This window comes from Pongo pygmaeus, chromosome 4, assembly GCF_028885625.2.
Source record: "Pongo pygmaeus isolate AG05252 chromosome 4, NHGRI_mPonPyg2-v2.0_pri, whole genome shotgun sequence".
NCBI classification, from domain to species: domain Eukaryota; kingdom Metazoa; phylum Chordata; class Mammalia; order Primates; family Hominidae; genus Pongo; species Pongo pygmaeus.
The window spans coordinates 52,285,445-52,297,460 of NC_072377.2; positions in this window are offsets into that span (position 1 = coordinate 52,285,445).

Genomic DNA, 12,016 nt, shown 5'->3' on the forward strand with positions numbered 1-12,016 from the left:
GGAGCGCTTTGAGGCCTATGCTGGGAAATGAAATCTCTTCACCTAAAAACTAGACAGAAGCATTCTGAGAAACTTCTGTGTGATGAGTGCATTCAACTCACAGACTTGAACGTTCCCTTTGATAGAACAGTTTTGAAACACTCCTTTTGTAGAATCTGCAAGTGTTTATTCGGAGCACCTTGAGGCCTATGTTGGAAAAGGAAATATCTTCACATAAAAACTAGAGAGAAGGATTCTCAGAAACTTCTTTGTGATGAGTTCATTCAACTCACAGTGTTGAACCTACCAATTGATAGAGAAGTTTGGAAACACTCTTTTTGTAGAATCTGCAAGGGGATATTTGGAGCCGTTTGAGGCCTATGCTGGAAAAGGAAATATCTTCACATAAAAACTGAACAGAAGCATTCTCAGAAACTTCTTTGTGTTGAGTGCATTCAACTCGCAGACTTGAACTAACCTATAGAAAGAGCAGTTTTGAAACACTCCTTTTGTAGAATCTGCAAGTGTTTATTTGGAGCACTTTGAGGCCTATGTTGGAAAAGGAATGATCTTCATATAGAAACTAGACGGAAGCATTCTCAGAAACTTCTTTGTGATGAGTGCATTCAACTCACAGAATTGAAGCTTCCTTTTGAAAGAGCAGTTTGGAAACACTCTTCTTATAGAATCTGCAAGTGGATATTTGGAGCGCTTTGTTGCCTATGCTGGGAAATGAAATCCCTTCACCTAAAAACAAGACGGAAGCATTCTGAGAACCTTCTTTGTGATGAGTGCATTCAACTCACAGACTTAAACGTTCCTTTTGATAGAACAGTTTTGAAACACTCCTTTTGTAGAATCTGCAAGTGTTTATTCGGAGCACCTTGTGGCCTATGTTGGAAAAGGAAATATCTTCACATAAAAACTAGAGAGTAGGATTCTCAGAAACTTCTTTGTGATGAGTTCATTCAACTCACAGAGTTGAACCTACCAATTGATAGAGAAGTTTGGAAACACTCTTTTTGTAGAATCTGCAAGTGGATATTTGGAGCCGTTTGAGGCCTATGCTGGAGAAGGAAATATCTTCACATAAAAACTGAACAGAAGCATTCTGAGAAACTTCTTTGTGTTGAGTGCATTCAACTCACAGACTTGAACTTACCTATAGAAAGAGCAGTTTTGAAACACTCTTTTGGGAAAATCTGCAAGTGGTTATTTGGAGCACTTCGAGGCCTGTGCTGGGATATGGAATACCTTCACCTAAAAACTACAGAGAAGCATTCTCAGAAAGTTCTTCAGGATGCATTCATTCAACTCACAGAGTTGAACCTTCCTTTTGATAGAAGAGTTTTGAAACTCTCTTTTTGTAGAATCTGCAAGAGGATATTTGGAGCGTTTTGAGGCCTATGCTGGAAAAGGAAATATCTTCACATAAAAACTAGACAGAAGCATTCTCAGAAACTTCTGTGTGATGAGTGCATTCAACTCACAGACTTGAACGTTCCTCTCGAAAGAGCAGTTTTGAAACACTCCTTTTGTAGAATCTGCAAGTGTTTATTTGGAGCGCTTTGAGGCCTATGTTGGAAAAGGAAATATCTTCACATAAAAACTAGACAGAAGCATTCTCAGAAACTTCTTTCGATGAGTGCACTCTACTCACAGTGTTGAAGCTTGCTTTTGATAGAGCAGTTTTGAAACACTCTTTTGGTAGAATCTGCAAGTGGATACTTGGAGCGCTTTGAGGCCTATGCTGGAAAAGGAAATGTCTTCACATAAAAACTAGACAGAAGCATTCCAGGAAACTTCTGTATGATAAGTGCATTCAACTCACAGACTTGAACGTTCCTTTTGATAGAACTCTTTTGAAACACTCCTTTTGTAGAATTTGCAAGTGTTTATTGGGAGCGCTTTGAGGCCTCAGCTGGAAAAGGAAATATCTTCACGTAAGAACTAGACAGAAGCATTCTCAGAAACTTCTTTCTGATGAGTGCATTCAACACACAGACTTGAACCTTGCTTTTGAAAGAGCAGCTTTGAAACACTCTTTTCGTAGAATCTGCAAGTGGATATTTGGAGCGCTTTGAGGCCTATGCTGGGAAACGAAATCTCTTCACCTAAAAACTAGACAGAAGCATTCTGAGAAACTTCTGCATGATGAGTGCATTCAACTCACAGACTTGAACGTTCCCTTTGATAGAACAGTTTTGAAACACTCCTTTTGTAGAATCTGCAAGTGTTTATTCAGAGCACCTTGAGGCCTCTGCTGGAAAAGGAAATATCTTCACATAAAAACTGAACAGAAGCATTCTCAGAAACTTCTTTGTGTTGAGTGCATTCAACTCACAGACTTGAACTTACCTACAGAAAGAGCAGTTTTGAAACACTCTTTTGGTAAAATCTGCAAGTGGTTATTTGGAGCACTTCGAGGCCTGTGCTGGGATATGGAATATCCTCACCTAAAAACTACAGAGAAGCATTCTCAGAAAGTTCTTCAGGATGCATTCATTCAACTCACAGAGTTGAACCTTCCTTTTGATAGAAGAGTTTTGAAACACTCTTTTTGTAGAATCTGCAAGAGGATATTTGGAGCGTTTTGAGGCCTATGCTGGAAAAGGAAATATCTTCACATAAAAACTAGACAGAAGCATTCTCAGAAACTTCTGTGGATGAGTGCATTCAACTCACAGACTTGAACGTTCCTCTTGAAAGAGCAGTTTTGAAACACTCCTTTTGTAGAATCTGCAAGTGTTTATTTGGAGCGCTTTGAGGCCTATGTTGGAAAAGGAAATATCTTCACATAAAAACTAGACAGAAGCATTCTCAGAAACTTCTTTGTGATGAGTGCACTCTACTCACAGTGTTGCAGCTTGCTTTTGATAGAGCAGTTTTGAAACACTCTTTTGGTAGAATCTGCAAGTGGATACTTGGAGCGCTTTGAGGCCTATGCTGGAAAAGGAAATGTCTTCACATAAAAACTAGACAGAAGCATTCCAGGAAACTTCTGTATGATAAGTGCATTCAACTCACAGACTTGAACGTTCCTTTTGATAGAACTCTTTGGAAACACTCCTTTTGTAGAATTTGCAAGTGTTTATTGGGAGCGCTTTGAGGCCTCAGCTGGAAAAGGAAATATCTTCACGTAAGAACTAGACAGAAGCATTCTCAGAAACTTCTTTCCGATGAGTGCATTCAACACACAGACTTGAACCTTGCTTTTGAAAGAGCAGCTTTGAAACACTCTTTTCGTAGAATCTGCAAGTGGATATTTGGAGCGCTTTGAGGCCTATGCTGGGAAATGAAATCTCTTCACCTAAAAACTAGACAGAAGCCTTCTGAGAAACTTCTGTGTGATGAGTGCATTCAACTCACAGACTTGAACGTTCCCTTTGATAGAACAGTTTTGAAACACTCCTTTTGTAGAATCTGCAAGTGTTTATTCGGAGCACCTTGAGGCCTATGCTGGAAAAGGAAATATCTTCACATAAAAACTGAACAGAAGCATTCTGAGAAACTTCTTTGTGTTGAGTGCATTCAACTCACAGACTTGAACTTACCTACAGAAAGAGCAGTTTTGAAACACTCTTTTGGTAAAATCTGCAAGTGGTTATTTGGAGCACTTCGAGGCCTGTGCTGGGATATGGAATATCTTCACCTAAAAACTACAGAGAAGCATTCTTAGAAAGTTCTTCATGATGCATTCATTTAACTCACAGAGTGGAACCTTCCTATTGATAGAACAGATTTGAAACACTCTTTTTGTAGAATCTGCAAGAAGATATTTGGAGTGTTTTGAGGCATATGCTGGAAATGGAAATATCGTCACATAAAAACTAGACAGAAGCATTCTCAGAAACTTCTGTGTGATGAGTGCATTCAACTCACAGACTTGAACGTTCCTCTCGAAAGAGCAGTTTGGAGCACTCCTTTTGTAGAATCTGCAAGTGTTTATTTGGAGCTCTTTGAGGCCTATGTTGGAAAAAGAAATATCTTCACATAAAAACTGGACAGAAGCATTCTCAGAAACTTCTTTGTGATGAGTGCATTCTACTCACAGTGTTGAAGCTTGCTTTTGATAGAGCAGTTTTGAAACACTCTTTTGGTAGAATCTGCAAGTGGATATTTGGAGCGCTTTGAGGCCTATGCTGGAAAAGGAAATGTCTTCACAGAAAAACTAGACAGAAGCATTCCAGGAAACTTCTGTATGATAAGTGCATTCAACTCACAGACTTGAACGTTCCTTTTGATAGAACTCTTTTGAAACACTCCTTTTGTAGAATTTGCAAGTGTTTATTTGGAGCGCTTTGTGGCCTCAGCTGGAAAAGGAAATATCTTCACGTAAGAACTAGACAGAAGCATTCTCAGAAACTTCTTTCCGATGAGTGCATTCAACACACAGACTTGAACCTTGCTTTTGAAAGAGCAGCTTTGAAACACTCTTTTCGTAGAATCTGCAAGTGGATATTTGGAGCGCTTTGAGGCCTATGCTGGGAAATGAAATCTCTTCACCTAAAAACTAGACAGAAGCATTCTGAGAAACTTCTGTGTGATGAGTGCATTCAACTCACAGACTTGAACGTTCCCTTTGATAGAACAGTTTTGAAACACTCCTTTTGTAGAATCTGCAAGTGTTTATTCGGAGCACCTTGAGGCCTATGTTGGAAAAGGAAATATCTTCACATAAAAACTAGAGAGAAGGATTCTCAGAAACTTCTTTGCGATGAGTTCATTCAACTCACAGTGTTGAACCTACCAATTGATAGAGAAGTTTGGAAACACTCTTTTTGTAGAATCTGCAAGGGGATATTTGGAGCCGTTTGAGGCCTATGCTGGAAAAGGAAATATCTTCACATAAAAACTGAACAGAAGCATTCTCAGAAACTTCTTTGTGTTGAGTGCATTCAACTCGCAGACTTGAACTTACCTATAGAAAGAGCAGTTTTGAAACACTCCTTTTGTAGAATCTGCAAGTGTTTATTTGGAGCACTTTGAGGCCTATGTTGGAAAAGGAAAGATCTTCATATAGAAACTAGACGGAAGCATTCTCAGAAACTTCTTTGTGATGAGTGCATTCAACTCACAGAATTGAAGCTTCCTTTCGAAAGAGCAGTTTGGAAACACTCTTCTTATAGAATCTGCAAGTGGATATTTGGAGCGCTTTGTGGCCTATGCTGGGAAATGAAATCTCTTCACCTAAAAACTAGACGGAAGCATTCTGAGAATCTTCTTTGTGATGAGTGCATTCAACTCACAGACTTCAACGTTCCTTTTGATAGAACAGTTTTGAAACACTCCTTTTGTAGAATCTGCAAGTGTTTATTCGGAGCACCTTGAGGCCTATGTTGGAAAAGGAAATATCTTCACATAAAAACTAGAGAGAAGGATTCTCAGAAACTTCTTTGTGATGAGTTCATTCAACTCACAGAGTTGAACCTACCAATTGATAGAGAAGTTTGGAAACACTCTTTTTGTGGAATCTGCAAGGGGATATTTGGAGCCGTTTGAGGCCTATGCTGGAAAAGGAAATATCTTCACATAAAAACTGAACAGAAGCATTCTCAGAAACTTCTTTGTGTTGAGTGCATTCAACTCACAGACTTGAACTTACCTATAGAAAGAGCAGTTTTGAAACACTCTTTTGGTAAAATCTGCAAGTGGTTATTTGGAGCACTTCGAGGCCTGTGCTGGGATATGGAATATCCTCACCTAAAAACTACAGAGAAGCATTCTCAGAAAGTTCTTCAGGATGCATTCATTCAACTCACAGAGCTGAACCTTCCTTTTGATAGAAGAGTTTTGAAACACTCTTTTTGTAGAATCTGCAAGAGGATATTTGGAGCGTTTTGAGGCCTATGCTGGAAAAGGAAATATCTTCACATAAAAACTAGACAGAAGCATTCTCAGAAACTTCTGTGTGATGAGTGCATTCAACTCACAGACTTGAACGTTCCTCTCGTAAGAGCAGTTTTGAAACACTCCTTTTGTAGAATCTGCAAGTGTTTAATTGGAGCGCTTTGAGGCCTATGTTGGAAAAGGAAATATCTTCACATAAAAACTAGACAGAAGCATTCTCAGAAACTTCTTTGTGATGAGTGCACTCTACTCACAGTGTTGCAGCTTGCTTTTGATAGAGCAGTTTTGAAACACTCTTTTGGTAGAATCTGCAAGTGGATACTTGGAGCGCTTTGAGGCCTATGCTGGAAAAGGAAATGTCTTCACATAAAAACTAGACAGAAGCATTCCAGGAAACTTCTGTATGATAAGTGCATTCAACTCACAGACTTGAACGTTCCTTTTGATAGAACTCTTTGGAAACACTCCTTTTGTAGAATTTGCAAGTGTTTATTGGGAGCGCTTTGAGGCCTCAGCTGGAAAAGGAAATATCTTCACGTAAGAACTAGACAGAAGCATTCTCAGAAACTTCTTTCTGATGAGTGCATTCAACACACAGACTTGAACCTTGCTTTTGAAAGAGCAGCTTTGAAACACTCTTTTCGTAGAATCTGCAAGTGGATATTTGGAGCGCTTTGAGGCCTATGCTGGGAAATGAAATCTCTTCACCTAAAAACTAGACAGAAGCATTCTGAGAAACTTCTGTGTGATGAGTGCATTCAACTCACAGACTTGAACGTTCCCTTTGATAGAACAGTTTTGAAACACTCCTTTTGTAGAATCTGCAAGTGTTTATTCGGAGCACCTTGAGGCCTATGCTGGAAAAGGAAATATCTTCACATAAAAACTGAACAGAAGCATTCTGAGAAACTTCTTTGTGTTGAGTGCATTCAACTCACAGACTTGAACTTACCTACAGAAAGAGCAGTTTTGAAACACTCTTTTGGTAAAATCTGCAAGTGGTTATTTGGAGCACTTCGAGGCCTGTGCTGGGATATGGAATATCTTCACCTAAAAACTACAGAGAAGCATTCTTAGAAAGTTCTTCATGATGCATTCATTTAACTCACAGAGTGGAACCTTCCTTTTGATAGAACAGATTTGAAACACTCTTTTTGTAGAATCTGCAAGAGGATATTTGGAGTGTTTTGAGGCCTATGCTGGAAATGGAAATATCGTCACATAAAAACTAGACAGAAGCATTCTCAGAAACTTCTGTGTGATGAGTGCATTCAACTCACAGACCTGAACGTTCCTCTCAAAAGAGCAGTTTTGAAACACTCCTTTTGTAGAATCTGCAAGTGTTTATTTGGAGCTCTTTGAGGCCTATGTTGGAAAAAGAAATATCTTCACATAAAAACTGGACAGAAGCATTCTCAGAAACTTCTTTGTGATGAGTGCATTCTACTCACAGTGTTGAAGCTTGCTTTTGATAGAGCAGTTTTGAAACACTCTTTTGGTAGAATCTGCAAGTGGATATTTGGAGCGCTTTGAGGCCTATGCTGGAAAAGGAAATGTCTTCACATAAAAACTAGACAGAAGCATTCCAGGAAACTTCTGTATGATAAGTGCATTCAACTCACAGACTTGAACGTTCCTTTTGATAGAACTCTTTTCAAACACTCCTTTTGTAGAATTTGCAAGTGTTTATTTGGAGCGCTTTGAGGCCTCAGCTGGAAAAGGAAATATCTTCACGTAAGAACTAGACAGAAGCATTCTCAGAAACTTCTTTCCGATGAGTGCATTCAACACACAGACTTGAACCTTGCTTTTGAAAGAGCAGCTTTGAAACACTCTTTTCGTAGAATCTGCAAGTGGATATTTGGAGCGCTTTGAGGCCTATGCTGGGAAATGAAATCTCTTCACCTAAAAACTAGACAGAAGCATTCTGAGAAACTTCTGTGTGATGAGTGCATTCAACTCACAGACTTGAACGTTCCATTTGATAGAACAGTTTTGAAACACTCCTTTTGAAGAATCTGCAAGTGTTTATTCGGAGCACCTTGAGGCCTATGCTGGAATAGGAAATATCTTCACATAAAAACTGAACAGAAGCATTCTGAGAAACTTCTTTGTGTTGAGTGCATTCAACTCACAGACTTGAACTTACCCACAGAAAGAGCAGTTTTGAAACACTCTTTCGGTAAAATCTGCAAGTGGTTATTTGGAGCACTTCGAGGCCTGTGCTGGGATATGGAATATCTTCACCTAAATCTACAGAGAAGCATTCCTAGAAAGTTCTTCATGATGCATTCATTTAACTCACAGAGTGGAACCTTCCTTTTGATAGAACAGATTTGAAACACTCTTTTTGTAGAATCTGCAAGAGGATATTTGGAGTGTTTTGAGGCCAATGCTGGAAATGGAAATATCGTCACATAAAAACTAGACAGAAGCATTCTCAGAAACTTCTGTGTGATGAGTGCATTCAACTCACAGACTTGAACGTTCCTCTCAAAAGAGTAGTTTTGAAACACTCCTTTTGTAGAATCTGCAAGTGTTTATTTGGAGCGCTTTGAGGCCTATGTTGGGAAAAGAAATATCTTCACATAAAAACTGGACAGAAGAATTCTCAGAAACTTCTTTGTGATGAGTGCATTCTACTCACAGTGTTGAAGCTTGCTTTTGATAGAGCAGTTTTGAAACACTCTTTTGGTAGAATCTGCAAGTGGATATTTGGAGCGCTTTGAGGCCTATGCTGGAAAAGGAAATGTCTTCACATAAAAACTAGACAGAAGCATTCCAGGAAACTTCTGTATGATAAGTGCATTCAACTCACAGACTTGAACGTTCCTTTTGATAGAACTCTTTTGAAACACTCCTTTTGTAGAATTTGCAAGTGTTTATTGGGAGCGCTTTGAGGCCTCAGCTGGAAAACGAAATATCTTCACGTAAGAACTAGACAGAAGCATTCTCAGAAACTTCTTTCCGATGAGTGCATTCAACACACAGACTTGAACCTTGCTTTTGAAAGAGCAGCTTTGAAACACTCTTTTCGTAGAATCTGCAGGTGGATATTTGGAGCGCTTTGAGGGCTATGCTGGGAAATGAAATCTCTTCACCTAAAAACTAGACAGAAGCATTCTGAGAAACTTCTGTGTGATGAGTGCATTCAACTCACAGACTTGAACGTTCCCTTTGATAGAACAGTTTTGAAACACTCCTTTTGTAGAATCTGCAAGTGTTTATTCGGAGCACCTTGAGGCCTATGTTGGAAAAGGAAATATCTTCACATAAAAACTAGAGAGAAGGATTCTCAGAAACTTCTTTGTGATGAGTTCATTCAACTCACAGTGTTGAACCTACCAATTGATAGAGAAGTTTGGAAACACTCTTTTTGTAGAATCTGCAAGGGGATATTTGGAGCCGTTTGAGGCCTATGCTGGAAAAGGAAATATCTTCACATAAAAACTGAACAGAAGCATTCTCAGAAACTTCTTTGTGTTGAGTGCATTCAACTCGCAGACTTGAACTTACCTATAGAAAGAGCAGTTTTGAAACACTCCTTTTGTAGAATCTGCAAGTGTTTATTTGGAGCACTTTGAGGCCTATGTTTGAAAAGGAAAGATCTTCATATAGAAACTAGACGGAAGCATTCTCAGAAACTTCTTTGTGATGAGTGCATTCAACTCACAGAATTGAAGCTTCCTTTCGAAAGAGCAGTTTGGAAACACTCTTCTTATAGAATCTGCAAGTGGATATTTGGAGCGCTTTGAGGCCTATGCTGGAAAAGGAAATGTCTTCACATAAAAACTAGACAGAAGCATTCCAGGAAACTTCTGTATGATAAGTGCATTCAACTCACAGACTTGAACGTTCCTTTTGATAGAACTCTTTTGAAACACTCCTTTTGTAGAATTTGCAAGTGTTTATTTGGAGCGCTTTGAGGCCTCAGCTGGAAAAGGAAATATCTTCACGTAAGAACTAGACAGAAGCATTCTCAGAAACTTCTTTCCGATGAGTGCATTCAACACACAGACTTGAACCTTGCTTTTGAAAGAGCAGCTTTGAAACACTCTTTTCGTAGAATCTGCAAGTGGATATTTGGAGCGCTTTGAGGCCTATGCTGGGAAATGAAATCTCTTCACCTAAAAACTAGACAGAAGCATTCTGAGAAACTTCTGTGTGATGAGTGCATTCAACTCACAGACTTGAACGTTCCCTTTGATAGAACAGTTTTGAAACACTCCTTTTGTAGAATCTGCAAGTGTTTATTCGGAGCACCTTGAGGCCTATGCTGGAAAAGGAAATATCTTCACATAAAAACTGAACAGAAGCATTCTGAGAAACTTCTTTGTGTTGAGTGCATTCAACTCACAGACTTGAACTTACCTACAGAAAGAGCAGTTTTGAAACACTCTTTTGGTAAAATCTGCAAGTGGTTATTTGGAGCACTTCGAGGCCTGTGCTGGGATATGGAATATCTTCACCTAAAAACTACAGAGAAGCATTCTTAGAAAGTTCTTCATGATGCATTCATTTAACTCACAGAGTGGAACCTTCCTTTTGATAGAACAGATTTGAAACACTCTTTTTGTAGAATCTGCAAGAAGATATTTGGAGTGTTTTGAGGCCTGTGCTGGAAATGGAAATATCTTCACATAAAAACTAGACAGAAGCATTCTCAGAAACTTCTGTGTGATGAGTGCATTCAACTCACAGACTTGAACGTTCCTCTCAAAAGAGCAGTTTTGAAACACTCCTTTTGTAGAATCTGCAAGTGTTTATTTGGAGCTCTTTGAGGCCTATGTTGGAAAAAGAAATATCTTCACATAAAAACTGGACAGAAGCATTCTCAGAAACTTCTTTGTGATGAGTGCATTCTACTCACAGTGTTGAAGCTTGCTTTTGATAGAGCAGTTTTGAAACACTCTTTTGGTAGAATCTGCAAGTGGATATTTGGAGCGCTTTGAGGCCTATGCTGGAAAAGGAAATGTCTTCACATAAAAACTAGACAGAAGCATTCCAGGAAACTTCTGTATGATAAGTGCATTCAACTCACAGACTTGAACGTTCCTTTTGATAGAACTCTTTTGAAACACTCCTTTTGTAGAATTTGCAAGTGTTTATTTGGAGCGCTTTGAGGCCTCAGCTGGAAAAGGAAATATCTTCACGTAAGAACTAGACAGAAGCATTCTCAGAAACATCTTTCCGATGAGTGCATTCAACACACAGACTTGAACCTTGCTTTTGAAAGAGCAGCTTTGAAACACTCTTTTCGTAGAATCTGCAAGTGGATATTTGGAGCGCTTTGAGGCCTATGCTGGGAAATGAAATCTCTTCACCTAAAAACTAGACAGAAGCATTCTGAGAAACTTCTGTGTGATGAGTGCATTCAACTCACAGACTTGAACGTTCCCTTTGATAGAACAGTTTTGAAACACTCCTTTTGTAGAATCTGCAAGTGTTTATTCGGAGCACCTTGAGGCCTATGTTGGAAAAGGAAATATCTTCACATAAAAACTAGAGAGAAGGATTCTCAGAAACTTCTTTGTGATGAGTTCATTCAACTCACAGTGTTGAACCTACCAATTGATAGAGAAGTTTGGAAACACTCTTTTTGTAGAATCTGCAAGGGGATATTTGGAGCCGTTTGAGGCCTATGCTGGAAAAGGAAATATCTTCACATAAAAACTGAACAGAAGCATTCTCAGAAACTTCTTTGTGTTGAGTGCATTCAACTCGCAGACTTGAACTGACCTATAGAAAGAGCAGTTTTGAAACACTCCTTTTGTAGAATCTGCAAGTGTTTATTTGGAGCACTTTGAGGCCTATGTTGGAAAAGGAAAGATCTTCATATAGAAACTAGACGGAAGCATTCTCAGAAACTTCTTTGGATGAGTGCATTCAACTCACAGAATTGAAGCTTCCTTTTGAAAGAGCAGTTTGGAAACACTCTTCTTATAGTATCTGTAAGTGGATATTTGGAGCGCTTTGTGGCCTATGCTGGGAAATGAAATCACTTCACCTAAAAACTAGACGGAAGCATTCTGAGAATCTTCTTTGCGATGAGTGCATTCAACTCACAGACTTCAACGTTCCTTTTGATAGAACAGTTTTGAAACACTCCTTTTGTAGAATCTGCAAGTGTTTATTCGGAACACCTTGAGGCCTATGTCGGAAAAGGAAATATCTTCACATAAAAACT